General features: G+C 34.0%; 1 protein-coding gene across 1 annotated transcript in view; it reads right to left on the bottom strand.

The window, feature by feature from the left end:
- Positions 1-17,564, bottom strand: part of LOC113503591 (A disintegrin and metalloproteinase with thrombospondin motifs 12) — an 81,027-nt gene extending 63,463 nt beyond the window's left edge. Inside the window, exon 1 of the mRNA XM_026885638.1 lies at positions 17,144-17,564. The gene's annotated coding sequence lies outside the window, so the exon portion shown is untranslated. The remainder of the gene's footprint in view (positions 1-17,143) is intronic.
- Positions 17,565-20,443: the final 2,879 nt, after the last annotated feature.

Below are 20,443 nucleotides of genomic sequence, written 5' to 3'. Positions count from 1 at the left end.
TTTATAATACTGGTTCATTGAGGTTTTTATTTCTAAACAAGGAGTTTAAGTACACCCCGGGCATATCAACAAAAGGTACCGAAATTGAGCAAGAAAATTAACACCTTACTTACTTTTAAACAAAAGCATGTATTTTAATAAAGAAAAACGGAAATTAATGCTTATAATGACTTGAAGTCTTGACTAGGTTCTAAACTTGGACTAGATCGAGACTTGCTTTGGTGGAAAGCAGACTGCAGACTCAAAGACAATATTTTTGCACAGTTTAATCATGTCGAGAGCATTAGGTATTTATCATTTGTCTAATCATGTACTTATGTGACGTGCAATATAGAATATTCTATTACATGCAAAAACGACGCACAGCTCCATGTCAGGTGGAATGAAGACAAGAAAAGATAATTAATAAATTAATTACCTAAAGAGCGTTCTATCACACGGCTGTCAGTGTTTAATGTAGAATTTTCAAGCAAAATTGTTTTATTTTCATAAAATTACAAAATTACGTTAAATACAAGCAGGCATTCAAAACAGCCGAACATCAAGTTAATTGTACTTGTAAGTACACCAAATTAAGCGCAATTTATGCGCAAAGGAAATGTGAATTGAAGTAAGTACTTGTTTTATCGGTTGTTATTCCACTGTCCCCAAGTGACATCGCCTGATGTCTTCGCCCACTTGTAGAAAACTGCCACGACCAACCTCTTAAAGTTATAAGACAGTGATATTATTACGGGTGGAAGAGTGATAGCAATACACGGTGTATCGCTTCATCTCTCTTCAACGGTGGAAGGTTTTTCTCAGCGTTTAACTGTTTTGTCTGTATGTAACTTGATGTATTGAAGTGAAACCTTTGTAGTTTGGGATGCATGTTTAGGAACAGAATTTCTAAGAAGAAATGAATACAAATAAATTATTTAAGAACTTGACTCTTGTTCTTATTCCTTAGTAAGCCTACTGTATTTGGAAAAATGCCCTATGTGTAAACTGGTAATTAAGGTAATTAATTACATTATAGTAAGTTTTATAGTTTCTACGTACATATTTATTTGTTAAATAGCCTAATTTTTAATTACGCTTTTTCGTAATGCCTGATTTTTCCTTACATTGATAGTCACACTATTTAACCACAGAGGTTTTATTCAACGTTCAAATATTTTTAGGATTACAATATTAGGTCGATACCGACGCGATATTTCCTTGTTTGCGGGATTTTTTTCTACCTATTTTGCGAAAACAAGCTTTTAACAAATTATGTTTCATTTTTGTCAATTTTTCCTTACTATTTTTACCATTAACAACGAATTCGCATTTTAGTAACTTTATTTCCATGTGAATTCTTATTTAATTGCCCTAACCAACATTTATGGTAATTTAATAAAAAAATAAAACATTTAAATGTTAATTCTATTGACAACAAACATTTCTAAATTGCATTAAGTGTCATTAAAATGGTATCAGGTTAATGGCATGGCATAAACGTTTTTAAAGCCATCATAGTTAAATTAAACGCCCACATCTACCTATATCTTCCAAAGACGATTATAATAGACACATTAAGTGCCACTGGCAGTCAAATTAAACTATTACTTATATGGACAAAATTTCACAACCAAGAATCTCTTTTTAATGAAATTATCAAGTTTAAGCAGTCTTGGGTGAGATTTAATTACAAAGAAAAAATATTGATTCAAGTTAGAAGAATTAAATACATGATGTTTTTTGGGACTCAACTGTTAGAGCTTAGGTGGTAGGAACAAATATTCACCAATATAACGGATTAAGCTTTGTGAGTACACAAATATATCAAAATCACAATAGTATTGGTCATATTAAAAGATGATGTTTTAAAGCTAGCGTAGAACCCTCTAAATGACGACCACTAAGACTTGCTTGTTTGATACAGGTGTTCAGCGAATGCCACTCCGATAAGGTGACTTAAAAGAGGATAGATCAAAGAGCTAAGAAAGCAACCAATAGAACCTTTGTTGCAACCAATAGACCTAACATCACAAACGAAAAAAGCTACAGCAAGTATCAAGATTATTAGCACACAAAAAACAAAACACGTTCTCGCCTTATTTGTCATTCACTTTCAACTCTTGGAAGAGTACTTTTTGTATTTATTTTGAGAATAAGGTGCATCTATTTACATAGACCGAGATGTAACGCGTAGGCCGTGAAAAGGATACATAAATCTGTCCTTGATTGTCGGGAGAAAATCGTGAAACCAACTAACTGATCTTGGTCCATGGCACAGTTTGAAAGACCGTGGGCGGGCGAAATTATTTATATCTTTTACCTGTAACTTGCTCATATCTATTTAGACTGGAATTGCTGCGAAAATTGTTTACGTAAAGTAAAATTGTATGGCTTTTTATTGCTTCAAGTGCTTTTTGATGCTCTATTTGAATCTGTTTAGTAGTAATAGTAGTTAGTATTTATTTTTTATATAATTTAGATTACCTATTTACTACATTTCGGAAGTACCTGAATCTTGATAGTACCTAAATATACTTCATTATTGATTTAACTGGTTTGGTAGCTTATCACACACATAATACTACAATCACGACTAAACATTCCTCTCGTAGGTAAAATTAACGTACTTCGAAGTCATTAGCTCATGGCGTAAAGTCATAGAAACAATTGTCATTGCAAGTGAAATTATGCCTTATATACACATCTGTAAACACCAAATAATACGAAGTCATATCTTGATGTACAGAGACTGACGTGAATAAATGATTGCTTAGCAACGGACACATTCACACGGTCTTATTGTAGAGAATACTGCCAATTTATAACGATACACATTCTATTGAATCGTATGTATTCATCGGCAGATAGTTTACTGCACTCGCCATTACTTATTCATCTTTTACTAGTAATAGTACCATTAGATGGTTTTACAAGATTTATTGAAGAAAGACTGTTCAATCTTGGGCTACATTTTTAGTCAATAGAAAATTAGTTAATAGAAAATAATGATTTAAGGAAAAATATTATGATCGAACCTGCAACACGTAGCGCGCTTTTGTTATTTTCGTTGTGACCTTTATTATTTTTCCATAATACAAAAAAAAACCAATTATGTTTTGAATATCGCTTGTATACATGGAAATAACACTAACATTAAGAAGACCAGCCAATACTGAATGGAAAATGCGCTCACAATACACATTCGTCATCAGCTGATTAAATGTTGTAAACGAGTTCTCTTTCTTTCGGAACAGACTATTGCATTTAATGCACAGAAACGTCTGTTTAAACAAATTGTGTTTGTTTTAAAACTATACGATTTTATAACGGTAAAATACAGTCGAGGTGTTATACACATAGTATTACATAATTGCGAAGATTTAGTACACCTTAAAATCCAGGGTCGCCGAGGTGTTTAATAAGTTTATTTTATGGCACGTTTCACCGAAACAGCGCCGCGTCAACGTTCGATTTGTTGCTTCTAAATTTTCCGTGAAATGTAAATTGTTTACGACCCCTGCACATCTCCAATCAATCAAAACTTAACACCTCTATAAAGATGATAGCGTTTGTGATCCCTGATCTTATTATCTCTATGTGCCGTTGTGACTATGGAAGTCAGGAGGATGTAATAGGGGAATTTATAATTGCTTTTTATTATATGATAATAAATAATGAATGTTTCTCATTATAGGTAGATAATAAACAATTTTCACCTGAGGTAACACTTAGTTAGAGACTAATGAACCTAGCAACTTTTATCGTTGATGAGCCACATTCTAAAGGAACTGCTAGAATTGACCTAAATAACAATTTAATGTTTTTATTTATACTTTCTTAATAGTTTGCTTAGAAAATTGTTAAAAAACTTTTTTTTATAAAAAAGCAAGCCATACACGATGCAAAGTAACAAAATTATTAAGATACTGCTAGCATTCTTTGGTTGTTAAACCGTTTTTTTAAATGGAAAGCAAACACCTTTGTGTATATGTAAGTATCTATCTCTAAATCCCAGAAGTCATTTGTTTCGTATAAAAATCACAGCTAACTCCGCTGTCGTCAGTTCTATACGTTTGATTCATAATAAGCCAGTGAATGACGACGAATGTCACTTGTGAATGAATCGTAACCTTGTTTAGTTTGTGATAACCTTTAGCTGATTTCAAATCACATACAGTTTAGCAAAACATGTAGTGTCTAGAATGTAATAGAGTTTTAAACTTAGTGTGTTTACATCTCTATCTTTTAAAGTTATTTAACGACAGATGTTGAAGAGAGTGGACACTCTACGTCGCGGAGACTGCTGTCACTTTTCCAAATTTGTAATAACATTAAGAGATTGCAGATGACATTAATTAAGCATTGGCAGCAGGTAACCAGCATCATCACTCTAGCCTTTTCCCAATTATGTTGGGATCGGCTTCCAGTCCAACCAGATGCAGCTAAGTACTAGTGTTTTACAAGGAGCGACTGCCTATCTGTCCTCCTCAACCCAGTTACCTAGGCGACCCGATACCCCTAAGTCAGACTTTTCATCCCATCCTTCCAGCTTCTAACGGCAACGGAGAGGTGTAATTAACAGCCGGGACACACAATTTGACGTGCCTTCTAACACACGGAGAAACACGCTATGACGTATATGGTTACCCATCCACGGACCGTCCGTATCAAGTGAAGCTTCAGTCAACTTGTGCCATTGTAGTTAGACCAGGATAAATATAAAGAGGCAAGCCTTACTATACAATAAGACACTAATCAAAACAAAGTGTTTAGTTCTGAAGCAAAATAAGGAATAATAAGTATGTTTTAGGTGTACGTACGTAAAAAGTTTGTATGACTGACTAAAGATAAACAGTTTAACCATTAACCGCTAACGGTTTAGGAATATGTCTTATGTATTTTAAGAAAATATCTTGTAGTCAGACAAACGTAAGTGCGGTGTTAGGTTGCCAGTCATCAGGCTAAGTGGTACACTTGGAAGTTAGTACTGTGGACAACAAAAGTGCACTTGTACAGTAATTAATTATTTATTTATTTATATATATTTTGTTAATAAAACTCATCATCATCAGCCTATCGCAGTCTACTGCTGGACATAGGCCTCTCCAAGTGCACGCCACGAATAAAACTACTTGATTTAAATTCATGCTTTTGAATTGTCTTCCATTAAAACACTTAGCATTTTTTAATTATATAAACAAGGTGCGTGACACTTCGCTTAGTCTGTACTGATATTGATGTATAATTATTTATCTGTAAACTATTTTTAATCTGTGGGCCGATGTCCGATGAGCCGTCAGATTCATCCCTACTAATATTATAAATGCGAAAGTTACTCTGTCTGTCAGTCGCTTTCACGTCTAAACCACTGAACTAATTTTAATGAACTTTGGTACAGAGATAGAGTTGACCTTGAGAAAGAACATGGGTTTATCCCTTACTTTTGAAGAGTTCTCTGGGAAACGCGATATAACCGAGAACGACGCGGGCGAAAAGCTAGTGTGAAGATAAGAGTAACCTCTCGTTTAAAAAAGCTTGTTATAATTTGTTAAGTTAAATTTGTGATTAAGAACACATGAAGCGATAGCATTACAATAGGTTTCAACATTAGCTTTTTCAGGTAACATTGATTTGTGATTATTTAATGATACGCATGTCTAAAAGTTTGGTTCATAATTAGTGTTGAAATGAAACTTTTCAGCCTTTTCAGAGCAACTTCTGGTTAAAGTTTTACTGTTCAGCAAGGATAATTAATACATTAAACTTATACATTATTTAGTGATAATTAGTGTCAAAATCATGATAAAAAGAAATGATTTTAAACGTTATCAAAGGAATACGTACTGAACCTCCTTCTAATATTAATTTTATGATTTACCTGTTGACTGTACAACCGGTACAACGGATGACAATGTAAGTCAGTGTTCACACGGCACCGCTCTTTTGTTTATTTTACTGTTTATACTTACACACTTTTACCTAAATCTGTCCGTTGCCTTTCGTAAGTTTTGATTTGCGTATACCCTAAATGTCTATTTTAAGATCATAAAGTCAATATTCGACCAGCCAGCAGGCATCAACGATTGTCAATAGATCCCTGCTAATATTATAAATGCGAAAGTAACTCTGTCTGTCTGTTACGCTTTCAAGTCTCAACCACTGAACTGGTTTTAATGAAATTTGGTACAGAGATAGAGTTGACTTTGGGAAAGAACATAAGGTAGTTTTTATCCCAAACTTTTGAAGAGTTCTCTTGGAAACGCGATATATCCGACCTCGATGCGGGCGAAAGGCTAGTAGACTATAAGTGGAGGCATATGAAAATGGTGCAATCCAATGAAAAAATTGCTTTAAACTAATATAAATTATCACTTCCTAAAAACAGATAAACGCGAGCCTAACAACCGCGATAGAAGTTTATTAACCCCAAAATACATTATCTAATTTAAACAAAACGTTCTAATAGCATTGTGTTTATTTAAAATATTAGATCAAAAGAGACCGAAGTTCAAAGTTTCCGGTTGAACCGGGAACCAAACTGAAAACCTAGATTTTATATCTAAAAAGATTAACTACTCCAGTTTATAGCTGAATTTAGTATTATAACTCTTTACTTCTTTTTTATTTTCAATAAAACTTCTTTGGTTTATTCGAGAATAAAAAATAAAAGAAAATTTTCGAATCATTCTAATTTTAAACATGTCGGCGAAAATTGCGAATGCTGGCAGGCTATGTTGCATTACTAGTAAACAAAAAATTAAGTGTAGTATATAATAAATAACTACTATTTATTTGTTTAACGATATTTAGAAATAATATTTAATTGTTATAGAAACTTGGCTGTCTCGCCTTCGCTAACGTCGAAAAAAACTAGTAAGTATATAAAAGAATAACCATTTTTCACAATAGTCATTTGTCATTTACCTCATTATTTCACATAATGAACTAAAATTTACCTATTTTACTATTATATAATCTAATGTTTATTAATAACTGCGTAACACATTTCAAATAACTTTCTGTGGTCCGATAAGATAATCGTATATATGATAACAAATGTACGTTAATTTTGGGACAGATTTTGTATGTTTCATGTCATGTTTCATTTAAATCAGGCTAAAAACATAAACATCATTAGTTTAGTATCATTAATATTTATTAATTAATCGATCGCCCGACTTTTGTACCGACTGACATGAAAATTCATGTAATGATATTTTTTTATTGTTAATAATTATAATTTAACATTTATTATTTTTAATTACAAGTTAACAATTTGCATTTAAGCGTGTGAGGTGCTTAGAATAGATGTAATTATGAGATTAAACGTAATTACCAAAGATTTCGTATTTCTGGCTTGTATTATTTTAGGTCAGTAAAGATATTAACGATGTATTTTCTATTAACAGCTATAGTAGACTTATTCATGAGTGAAACAGAAAAGATTTTACATACAGTCTTACACCATGTCAGAAAGATTTTACACTAGCTAGCATAAAATCGGGAATCGGGTGTTATAAACTGTCTCTCTATCTGTGTACCAAGTTTCGTCTAAATCTATTTATAATATGTGTAGGATTCAGTTTTATTAAATACTTTACCAAGAAATAATGGTGTAAAAATTCAGTTTTAGCGAAGAAAAAAATAATATTCTAATCTTTATTTGCTAGAAGGAAAAAATATATACCTATATGTAAATAACACAATTTGCACAATACAGTGATAGAGAACATATAGTTATTTTTCTTTTGTATTCACCTTTGTAACGACTGTCAAGGACGATATAAAAGAAAAGAGTTTATAGTCCATTGAAAAACCTCTTTACTACTACTACTGCCAAATATTCGCCAGTATTTATTATGTTTATCATAATTATGAGTATTTAGCACTGGCTGCTACAGTTTAATTGTAATACAGTGACTACTAATTTATTGACAGAAGTGGTCTTATTAGTACATAGCAAATGAAGAGCAGAGTAGTTTTGAGAATTATAATAAGTATGTTAAAAGCAGACTTTTCGTAAACTACACGATTTTTTTAGGAATACCGTTTTACAACGCTGTTATTTGACTGTCCGGTTCAAAGTGTTTAAGTTCACCACAGAAAAACCACTTTAAACCACTTTCACAATAAGTGAAAGATACGTTTAAAAATTAACAATAATACAACGGTTAGCCTTTGTTTTATGACTTTATTAGGCAAATATATATTTTTTAATCTTTACTGGACAAGCTGCCAAGACAACACTCATATCATTCGAGATCAGAGACGGTAAGTAATATTTGACGTTAAACTTGTAAAAGATCAGTACAACCAAAATCCTCCGCTGTAGATAACGTTATCACTTTCATAGCGATAATGACCTCGACAAGGCCATCCGTCGACTGATTATTATCTATTATTTATTTTACTAACACGATTATCAAAACCCGACGCTCTCACATCAAACAGTTACGTTTTAATGAACGATAAATTAAATCTACAAGATTTTTGGCTGATAATAGAGATATAATTGATCTTTAATTATGATATTTTTTTAAATTATGTGTTCTAAGAATTATCCCGATACGACAATCAATGACTTACATTGCCGCCATCATAAACTAATTATTAAAGTTTAATGAACCAGTGTTAAAGTATTTTTTTAAAGATTAAGTAAATACAGCTTATAATTATATTTCAGGGAGGTCGAAAAATTGTGTCAACGCAATCAATTAACAAAAACAATCTAATAATTAACTCGATTTCAGAGCTTAAATGTTTAAAACAAACCGTTTAACATCGTAAATTATAAAAACAATGATCTTTGAGGTCAAATTTTTAGTCATATCATTCGATTATAATATCGCAAACTTACAACACTCGTCTCACCACAATAGGCATAAAAATAACTGAGTTATCAATAAAATAACTAATTATTACAAAGTTGGAAATAATAGGTACTTTATTACCGTACGTGTGAAGACCTTTGGATAAACTCTACTTCAGCGTTACACAACGAATACGGCTCTACTTAATAATAAAATTTTATTTATAACAATAATGGCGCCACTTTTATCTCAGTTGTCACTTGTCATATCGTATAATTAGAATGTTTATTAGAATAATGATAAACGGACAACCGGATACTGACAGATCTATTTTAAGCCTGCCGAGGAAAATGGGTTAGTGTTGTGTCGTAGGCGCGATACATCGCCTACGAACGCCTACGCTTGTCTCATTTCTATTAACCTTAATTAAGACTCAAAAGGTCCTTAAACTTTTATGAAAGTAATTAATTTATATTCTATCTAATTAAAGTACTTTACGTAGCTGTAAATTCAATTAACGATTGCATTAAGTTAAATATTACACTGCTTGATACAACTGCAAATGCAGTTATTATAAACATGATTCGATATTTGAAAAACATCAAAGAATGGGCATACTTAGGTATACTTCAAGAGGCTGGTGATAATTTCTTCTGCAACTCATTCAAATGTGAGATTGTAATGCTCATGAGTTTCACAAATAAAAACAGAAGCTAATCGCGAACGAAATGTTAATGTTAATTTGTCAACACCTATTAAAGTTTAAGAACGGATTGAAATGGCTTCAAGTGTTGAGTGCAGCAAATGGTACATCAAAATAAACACACGGAGAATCAAATCTGATGTCGACTCTACATATTTATATCTAACATTATTTTATCCTCAAAACGTACAAGAAAATAACATAAAAGGAAGTAATAGTTCCAAAGATACAATTAACATACAACGTGGACTGAAATATAACAGATACTTTTAATAACATCAATTAAAAAGAGACAGTAACATATATAAACTTTATCAGACGTCATAATTCATTTCCTCTAGACTCAAATATTAAATACGCAGCTGGACACGTCATTAAGAACTTACTTATCTAGTACATCTTGCCAGTAAGCAGGTAAGACATTACTACCGTTTAATGCGACAGCAAGTGACCATCAACAACATCAGAGTTCAAGTAATGTTATAGCAGTTACTGAAAAGAGACGACGCTATTCACTATGTTCACCATCTCGCTTCTACATCCGCAGCAGTCTTATTATAACAAGTGGCTGTAGGTCCGGAGAACGTCAACCGTTAGATTATGATAACACTAAATTACATCACTCAGCCTTATCACACTGTTTATCAATTTTCTCTTGGCAACGCACGAGGGTATTCTCGAATTAAATGCAGTACATCCTGGTTGTAAACTGCATCGTGATCGTCGATAGTAAAGATATCGTATTGACGTCAGCAATACACATTACAACTATTGAAGATTTCACACGAAAATGATTGATTAGAGAAATTCTCAGTATTTGAATTTGTTATGTTATCATGCTGTCTGGTTTGACTGCAGTAGGCTAAGCTTGCGACACCCGAAAACAGAACGAGATTATTTTCGTGACTGTGATTTCATTTTCGAATCTCAAATGTTTATACTTGTAGACGACATCTTAGTTTACGGGGAGCATCTTTTTGGCTCTGCTAAGAACTAATTTCGATTCTAACCGATGAAGCTACGAGAATGAGAATATTATTGTTTTGCTGTTCAAGTATTCTATAGAAGCAAAAAAATCGTTACCATAGCAACAGCTGATCCATATATTTGGTTTTAAACTTTTTCTCGCCATACGTATAGGAATAACAACATTTGTGGTGTTGAATACGTACAGCAGTTAAATTTTAACGACATAGCCGGCGTGCCGAGCTCCCGGCCAAAATAAAAATCACACGACTCTGAACACCCCTGTACTAATCAAAGATAACATTGCCGAGTGGATGTGGTATGCAACAACTGTCTTGTTTTGTTTTTCCTCAATAATTCACTTCAAATCGGATGATCGGTTTTAAATTTAGCTTATTTATCTCTTTACTTATTGCTAACATGAAGATATACTTCTCGGAAGAAATGTTGGTACTGTTTGTTATCTTTTAAATTGATGCATTTAACTAAGTACTGATATTTGATTAAGGGTTATAAAAAGATTTTTTAATATGCCTTCTCCAATATGTAATAACATGTATAACTCTTTGACGCATGAATCTGCGATCTATTTTTGTTGCGCGGCTCGCATCAGTTCGACCGCGTGCAAGTTCAGGGAAACTAGTCGGGGAAATGTTTTATTGAACTATGAAAATTAGGCCAATGTGCCAGCCTCCTGTCTATACAAAACGTAAAGAGACTATGTTAGAGGAAATTTATGTTCAGTCATACGATACACACGCTATTTATGTCTTTCGCCAATATAGGACGACCGAAATACACGGTGGTGCTTTTAATGGTACAAAATTATTAAAGTAATTGAGGTCGGTTATACGGGTCCCACCAGATTTAGAGTTGAACTCGTTCACAGTTTCGGATAAAATCACGTACGACCCAAATCTAGACAAACATAGTTGCAATGGGCACCAATTAGAAATGCCTTGTTTATCGGAATAAAAGTGGTCCTGACATTTTTGACGAGTGAAACCTTGAATGTAAAGAGGCGTTCGAAATGTGTTATGACAGGGATAGTCAGATGCATGTTACTCCTTGATGGCTTGAAGGCCTGATCCGGTCTATATTAATCTGGGTAGGTAAGTACGCTGTCGGCTGCAAGTATATCAAATACTTCTATATTTTATGTTTATGTAGTTAAATAATTCTGACACTTAAGTGCATGTTTGCAAAATATCTAGCTCTTAATGAGGCCGATTGCCTATTAAACGGACGGGCTTAAGTGCCAGTTATGTTCTAGTATTTATCTTTAAAGCCACGCACGTGAAATGAAAATATTTTCTTCAACGCTTTAATCTGAAACGGATTATTTTCTGAAATAAATTGAATCTATGACCTGATTTATCTTCCGTTCGAATATTCTGGTAGTTTCTACATGTCATATTTCATGTCTAGAATAAATTTGAGAACACGAGAAATAGATAGCAGGGAAAAATATTGTAAAAATATAACTAGAATACTAAGACACCTTACCCTGCGTTTCCGGTGGTGATGTCTAAACAAAACAGATGACTAATTTGTAAAGGTGGTTTATAATACTGTTTATTTAATTTCATATCGTAGTGATTAACGGGTTTTACCAAGGGACTCAGCAACCGATATAAAGCCAGAATTTATGACTACATGGCCAGTCATACCCTTATTTTGCATCAATACTCTTCCTTCTTCGTTCTAAGCTTATCGATAAACTTCCTTCGACTTATTCCTAAGCATATCTATAACGCAATCGTACAACACGTGTATCGAGTTTATTTAAAAATAATATTATTCATTATTTTGTCACGTGCCAGTACCAATTAGCGAAACGTGCCACGATTTAGTCTAGTCCTAGTTATAGAGATGTGACGGTTACAAATGGGAGTGACGATAGATGACTTCAGAAAGACAGTTGTCACCCGGTTTCGAGTTACTTTCAAAATTAGAATTTTTGTATCTGTGGCGTGAATGTGATTTCTTTTACGAGGGAAAAACTAGACTTGATAAAATATACAGGCGACACTGATTGAATAGATTTCTGCAAATTAATGACGGAATATCGCTAATTCTAAGAAAATATTTGGGACCTAATCTTTTTAATCTTGTTCTTAGGCAGTAGTGAAGTATTTGTGCTTACTCCGATAAATTAATAAGTGCAAATAATATATGTTCAACCTTGCATCACATTTTACACGTTTGGACTTGATTTTTTATCATAATTCCACACCTAATTAAAATAATGTGTTACTATTATGAATAATTACATCTTACAAACTTTTAGCCAAAACACTACACCCGATAAAAAACTTATTATATTAAACTAAGTACGTTTTCTTTATGGTCTTACAAAAGGAATTGCTTTCGACGTTTATGTTCGCCTTAATAGTGTGCTCTCGAACTGGTAACTAATTACTCAGCGAGACAGCGACCACGACCTTATGAACCCGACCCGCCAACTACGGTGTGTATACCCCTTAACACCACAAATCAACTACAAACTGCACTTAAATTTTAGAACCAAAAACGGTGACGTAACAATGCCTTGTAGACTTGTACCTTAACAATAAGATGGTGCGAGGCACGAAGGCCAAAGCCAAGTTCACGGATTCATCGTTCAACGACCGCCGTTATCATTACCATTCAATGCGATGCCCCGGTTCATTACCAACGGGCGCGTTCCATTTCTAAGTGAATTGTTTGACATTTTTAGCAATTCTTTTAGCTGAGTTTAATCAAAGAAACAAAATTGGAACGACTACTGCACTTTTTTTACTTTCTTTCACGTCAGTTTTTCAATGAAGACCGTGGATTCGATTGGAAGAAGTAGAATGTCAATATTCATTTGTTTGAAATGCGCCTGAGGGTCTACCACTACTCCTTAAAATAACATTATTATGGTTGTAGAAGCGTGAAAGCGCAATACAGCGAAGAGTGGTGTCTTTTTTTTACACCCGCAATAGCTTTTGCTGTAGTCGTGACGGTAGGCCCCCAATCGCTACATATTTCACGCAATTTATTTAAATGATGTTGTTTTAAAACCTGGTTTGTCATAAATAGGTTGGATTTTATTAAAATAATGGTTCACTGTTTAACAATAATGCTAAATATGATAAATCTATTTGAAGTATACTGTTGATTTGCAAAAGTTAATATGTAATCTATTTTCGACTATGCATAAAATATCAATGACAAGCGATTAGAGAACTTGCGACAAAAATACATTTTCATCAAAGTAATAATAAGAAACAATATTGTTTCTCACGCTAAATAAGTATTAATTAATCACTGTCCCCAAAAATATCTGTCTAACGTCGGACGCGTAATGGAGAACATTATTATTCCGCACACCGCCTAAAATTGCAAGGTGTGTGTATTCCACGGTCAACTCAACTTATAATTTACAAGAACCTCAAAACCCAGTTTACATTCTCATCTGCATATTTGGTTCTCACCGACTATTACAGAAATGCATCGGAACACGGTTAAGAATCTTTTTGTTTCTCGTCAAAAGAAAAGGATTCGCAAATCGAACGCTTGCTCAAAAACGCACCACGTTCGAGTCTTGAATCCTTCAAGAACCTTTTTTGAAAAGAACACTCTTTTGGTTTTTGTTCTCAGTTTGAATATCAAATCAATTTCATATTTCTGGATACAATTTACAGTTTCGAGTGTCTAAATAGGTCAGTCTTCTCTGGAAATGTAGGTTAGTTGTAACTATCAGAGATTTTATAGGCTTATATTTGTATTTCAAAAGCTGTTAGAGAGTAGTAGCATCACAATAAAATATTATTATCATAACGTTTTTACTGAAAGTATTCTGCCGGCCTTCAGCGGGGCTGCTGTTCCTGAGTTCACGGCGAGGGCTACTTTTATTGCTTCAGTCCATTTAACCCATTTCATTGACGTAATCCAGCCGACGCTTTTATCGCTATAGTGCGGCGGTTGCTGAGGTGCGTTAGTGATATGAAATAACGCACAAAACTATAACAGTTACCGTTAGTATACCATTGCTGTATCAGCGCGCGTTAAATCTCTCATCAAGGTAATATTTAATAATGGGATGAAGTGAGAGATCATTACCAAACTTATTTATTACGAAAACAACTTCAACCTCATTTATTACGGAACTTTTTAGTTAGATCTATTATATCACTGGCACTTTGTAAATTAGAAGTAAAGAGTGTTCGAAATATGAATGCGTTCACATTCCGTACGAAGCACTGAACATCCATTTTGACTAAAATAAATAGACTATGAATTTCGTGTATACATTTATTTGTAAAAGAAATTTATGCATCATTCATCAACTAAAACACTGTGACCTACAGAGGAGGGCGTATCTTCGCAGTTGATTTGTTGAGGCTTGAGGTTGAGGCACTTTTACCATCAATCGAAACCACTTTAAATATCGTACGATTTTTAGAATGCAAACAAAAAGCGAATACTATTATTCTTTTTCGACGTGTTTAGATAACATATCCTAAAATTAAATAAACAATAATATGTTAGAGTTCAACTTCAGCTGTTGGCATGGAAAAGTAATCTTAAATCGTGCTAAGCCTTGCTTTGAAATAGAAAAAAAATATAATGAGACATTTGCGATGTGACATTTAGGCTCGGTCACGTCTTATACAGCCGAGATTTAAAAAAAACGCTATTGTTTAGTTTGTTTTTTCTTTGTCTTTTGGATCTTAATGAAATAATGAGTTTTATTTATGTTAGTCGAATTACGTAGTACTGAAGCTTCGTCACAGCATTGATCGCGCGACCCCGACGTCGTTCTCACAAGCCTAACGCGAAAATTAACAACAACGATTTAATTGATACAAACTGCTGGCGAGGTGGCCACGACGTGACAGCATTAAATGGCTCGATGAGTGTTGAGCCAATCGGGCAATAAGACTCGGACACTGACAAATAAAAAAATATTTGGCGGCTACTCGAATGCATGTGACACAAAAAATATAAACGCATTTACAAGACTGCTTTAAATAAAATTTGATTACAAATATAATTCATAACAGATGGACATTTGCGATACGAAATGAAGAAGCAATCTTAAAGTAACAGGATCTCAATTTGCTCCCTGCCGCGCAAAAACTGTAATATTTTGCGAATACCAAAAGCAATTAACGTGTCGGCTCCACAAGGTCTCTTTTCTACGTAATTGCGAAATGGAACCGCAAACCAAAAACAGAAGCGAAAATTAGCACATATTGTGAACTACTGTTCATTCACCTGCGAGACCTACCGCTGTTATCTATCGCTTCATAATATAAACGCTCGTAAAAATCACTCAACCTTAACGGGCAGATAAATTCTGTGACTAAAGCTTGTCTTTGTAGATCCGAAAATAAACGGAAGCATTATTCTTCATACAATAATAATAAAGCTAATTTAAATAATCTAAATGCTTTTTAAATACTACTTCTAGACACAATGTTGTGGACTAGCAGACATCGAGATTGCAAATGCAGAGAACAACGTTTCATTCATAGTCGATAATTATCATGGCGAGTCAATCCGTACCGGTATCACAAGCCATAAGGTCATGCACCTGAGCGATAAAATAGAAACAACAACTAAAAATATATTTCTAGTTTAATTTTAATCAACCGAGCGCGTACTTACGAGAACAGACAACATAATAACTAAGAATAATTAATTTGATTGACCAATCTAGAGTAATTTGTCTCGCGGTTTAACTTGAGTTTCATAATTAAATGTACAGATAAATAATACTCAATTAATCCTACTCGTTAATTATTAACAAAGGCTGTTGAGAATTGGAGAATTTAAATTTTGTACATCTAATTAATACTAACGCAATTTAATCTTTAATATTGTTTTAATGTAAATTTTGACTCGTTACCACTTGTATTACCTACTTAATGCATAATTATATTCAAATTAGGAAAAACATTGTGGGTAGTGTATAGATACTAGAAATTATAAGTTGACGTACAATAGGTAGAGTTCGATAACTTGAGTTTATTCAGGTGAAATGAAATAGTGTGTACAGACGCGTGTATTTTGATTGTACACATCGAGTACTTGTTCAAATAGAAAGCACTTATGGTCAATTAAATGGCCGTCCTGTCCCGATTATCTAACACCTCGGCTCAATAGATAATACCTTCGTACAAATATTAAATGAGTTACACAATATTTGCAGACCTGTTGGTTCAGTGAATGTCACATCGACTTAGTATGCGGTTCGGTTTCTAGTCAATTATAAAAGTATTTAATCATTTTCTTAAATTCAAAGGTGAATGAAATGTTATTTAAAAAGCCTTCATTTTATTTTATTAATTGCTCTACCGCGCTACTTTCAATGAAATATAAAATCGCGCGAAAACACTACAGAACTATTTATAATATCGACACAAATTGCAATTCAATATCTATACTTAACTTGCTGTTGCCAGCGTTGCCGATTACTACAAATCAATAATGCTCCCACGGGAACACAAAATCGGGATAAAAACTATCTCTCTGCTAAATTTGGTCCACGTCCGTGGCTTTCGCTTGAAAAAGAACCAAACATCCATCCAAATATATATACTAACGCATGTATAATAATAATGACCGATACCCATATATACCTACTATTAAATTAAAACACATAACGAAATAAAAATCATGCGATATGTAAAGAAGAGTGCATACTTACTTGGTTTAATTGTATTATCTCCGTTCCATTTGGTATAGACAGTCCGTAGACAAGGCAAGGAGGCGATCCTTGCCGGTAAAAAGTGAAATTTCTCGCGACGTCTTCGTCGCCCGCTAATTATTTATTCACTCGGAGTGAAAAACGTGGATCAGCAACACCGTATTCTATTCGCGCCAACTTTATATATACACGTGTTTGATAATATGAAGTTCGGTTCCTCTATAAGAGACGATATTTAAAAATAATCCTTTTTATTTTAATTCAATAAATCGGTATTTTCGTTCGCATCTACGATAGAGTTCTAAGTGAAGTGCGTTCGCTAAATAAGTCGGGTGCGTCGTGGTACAGAGCGGCTCGGAGAGCGGAGCGCGCGTCGCGACGACTTGCGGGCCACTGACTGCCCGTGCGCTTGCGATTGCTGTCGATTTTCAACTCTTCCAATTTTAAAAATTGAACCGCGGCGTCTGCACGCTTTTCCGACTACTTAAGACGTTCGGCGCCTGCTTTTTTCATTCACCATATATCAAACCTTATGATATTTTTTAATCATCTATTCTTTTTTCTTCCTATCTACAAATCTATGTTAGTACCTAATCATTTGTATCCTGTTATGAATAAATATTCTTAATTACTAGGCTTTGCTATTGATATCTGTTATTTGTGGTTATCAACAGAAAATAAACTTGTTTAATATCCAAAAATTGAACAAAATCAATTCGTAATTGTTAACTATATTATAATTGTAGTATAAATAAAAAAAATCGAGAGCACTTAAAAGGCTACGACCTTCACACTTATGAAAGTCACCTCATGTATTTTCCCAGCTATTTTATTTTAAAACAAATAAACTTCAACTGCTCTGTTGTTGTCGCCAAAGAAAAATCATTACAGTCAATTACACTACCATTTATCGTCCTAATAACATGCAAAGAATGTCAACACAAAGGTGAATCTGTAAATTTGTATAATTCGTAACACAACATACAATAGCGCCCTAAATCAATTGATAGGGACACACAATATCTGTACTTTATGGCACACGCAATGCGTTACCAAAATATTGTTCGTAAATTTTCATAAGCCATTAACAATTACAGAAGGCATTCGACCTACATGTGTCTAGTTACCATGAAAATGTATGAGACTATTAGCTGGAAGGTCGGACACAAGGTGATGTCACCAATCATGATTGCGACTGATTTATCGACACCACTTGGAGGGATTAGAGACTCCTCTTTCACACAACGCCATCTAGTTTTAGACAACGGATAAACATACTTTTATACTACTAAATACATACAAAATATAGATAAATTACACCCAGGCATAGAACAAATAATCGTGCTCATTACACAAACATTTGTCCTGGGTGGGAATCGAACCCTCGACCTCCGGATTAGCAGTCGGGGCCACTTACCACCAAACCAACGGCAGTCACTCGTCCGACAACCTCAGTCCGCGTTACCCAGCCCTTGGATCAAACATAAACATACTGGCTATGGTAACATAATTCACGTTTACAACGCGAAGATAAAATTTTATGTTCTGTTGCCCGAGTCTAAACAAATAAATGTAGGTATGGTGTAAATACATGACCATATAACCAATTTCGCGAACTAACAGATACAGAATTAGTATTTGATATTATCAACATACACAAACCGCGTCTGACTTTTTACGTATTCGAGGAATTAACATTTATTGTCGTTAACGAGAAATTTATATTTTTCTGAGAAGTTTTTACCGTGAAAGTTTTAATTAACGGATAGCCCAATGGCGAAGACGTATCGAGGGTTAAATCTACACTTACCCATTGTGCTAAGTTTGAAGTCTTTATAAATGTTATTGTAATATTTGTAATGCTAGTAATGGCCGCGATGCCAAGACTGAAATACCGTAGTGCAATTTAAAAAAAAATGCCCCGAAGAGTTACCCTTAGTACCTTAGTGCAGGTAGTACTTAATAAATACGTATTTAGTATTCACCCATAGCGTATAGCGACTTATTAAAATAGCTCGCTTCTGGTCCTTGTTAAATAGAATAGTGTAAGTACAGCGAACAGATACGATGCGGCGACGTTTTAGAGCTGTAATTATGTCTGTGATTTAGTGGGACTGAATTACGTACGCAGCTATCACTATCTCTTTTTAAAACGGCCAATTAGACAAAGACAGTATGACTGCAGCGGAACTTTTAAAACCTCCTTTTCGCTTACACCTTTAAAGTTTCGTAACTGAGCCTTTAGTTCAAGTAAATCACTGTCATATTTATTTGAATAGTTCGGCTGCATTTGTGGACGACGACTCATAGTACTAGTAATCTTAATACAATGCAGTTAGCCCTATTATTTCGATCGAGTTCTACAAGTACGTGAATCAAGGTATTGACCACAATACACCACTTAAGTTCCTTTATCGATAAGAATTTCGTAAATATATATACTCTATAGATATTACTGAAACTCTACCGAGGTCTATAGAGCTAAATATAATGAATTGCTTAGTGTACAGTATTTTTTTTATGTTTTTTAGCAGCCAAACATGCACCTGTCATTTTGTCATACAAAGACTCTCTAGAAAAGTGACATTCGTACAATCGTTAACGTCGATAGAAAACGTTCGACTTTATAGAGGTGACAGATCAAAGTCACGTGACTTATTGAACGAAATGTCATTTCCATACATTCGAGTGTTTCCATTATGAATGTACTACAGGGACTTTCAAAACGAAAACAAAAGATCTTTCTACAAGGACCCAGGTTCAACATACAGATTGTTGTGAACTTTATAATATAAAATGAGATGCATCTATCATCATCATCCATGTTTTTTTTTCATTTATGTCAAATTTATTCCACCAATTCTTATCATTGCAGCATTTATTTATATTGCTATTTTTGTGTTACAGAAATACATCCGTCAAAGGAAACTCACACAATCAGTCACGGATAGAAAAGAAATATGAGTCCCGTAGATGTATTCACGAATTTAATCAACGGACTACCAAGTGTTTCGTTCGGCGTCTTCAAGCGCAAAATCCCATCGAACTTGGAAGACCTTCGCAATGATCCAAGAGTTGGAGTACTTAGGAGCGTGTTGCGACTGTACCCTAATATGACGGGAACCTTGAACACAAACAAAGCGCAAAAAATTAAAAAAAGCGCCCCCACAGTAATGAATTTAATCCATGTGTCACGTGGGTTTCAAAAACTTTCAAATCACATGCAAGAAGACACACAGACTCATAACAAGCATTCTTGGATCACCAAATGCTTGTCCTACGCGGGGATCGAACTCGCGG

Source organism: Trichoplusia ni, chromosome 19 (genome assembly GCF_003590095.1).
Source record: "Trichoplusia ni isolate ovarian cell line Hi5 chromosome 19, tn1, whole genome shotgun sequence".
Classification (NCBI taxonomy): Eukaryota; Metazoa; Arthropoda; class Insecta; order Lepidoptera; family Noctuidae; genus Trichoplusia; species Trichoplusia ni.
Note: the sequence above shows the minus strand (reverse complement) of the source record. Positions and strands in the feature narration are given on the sequence as shown.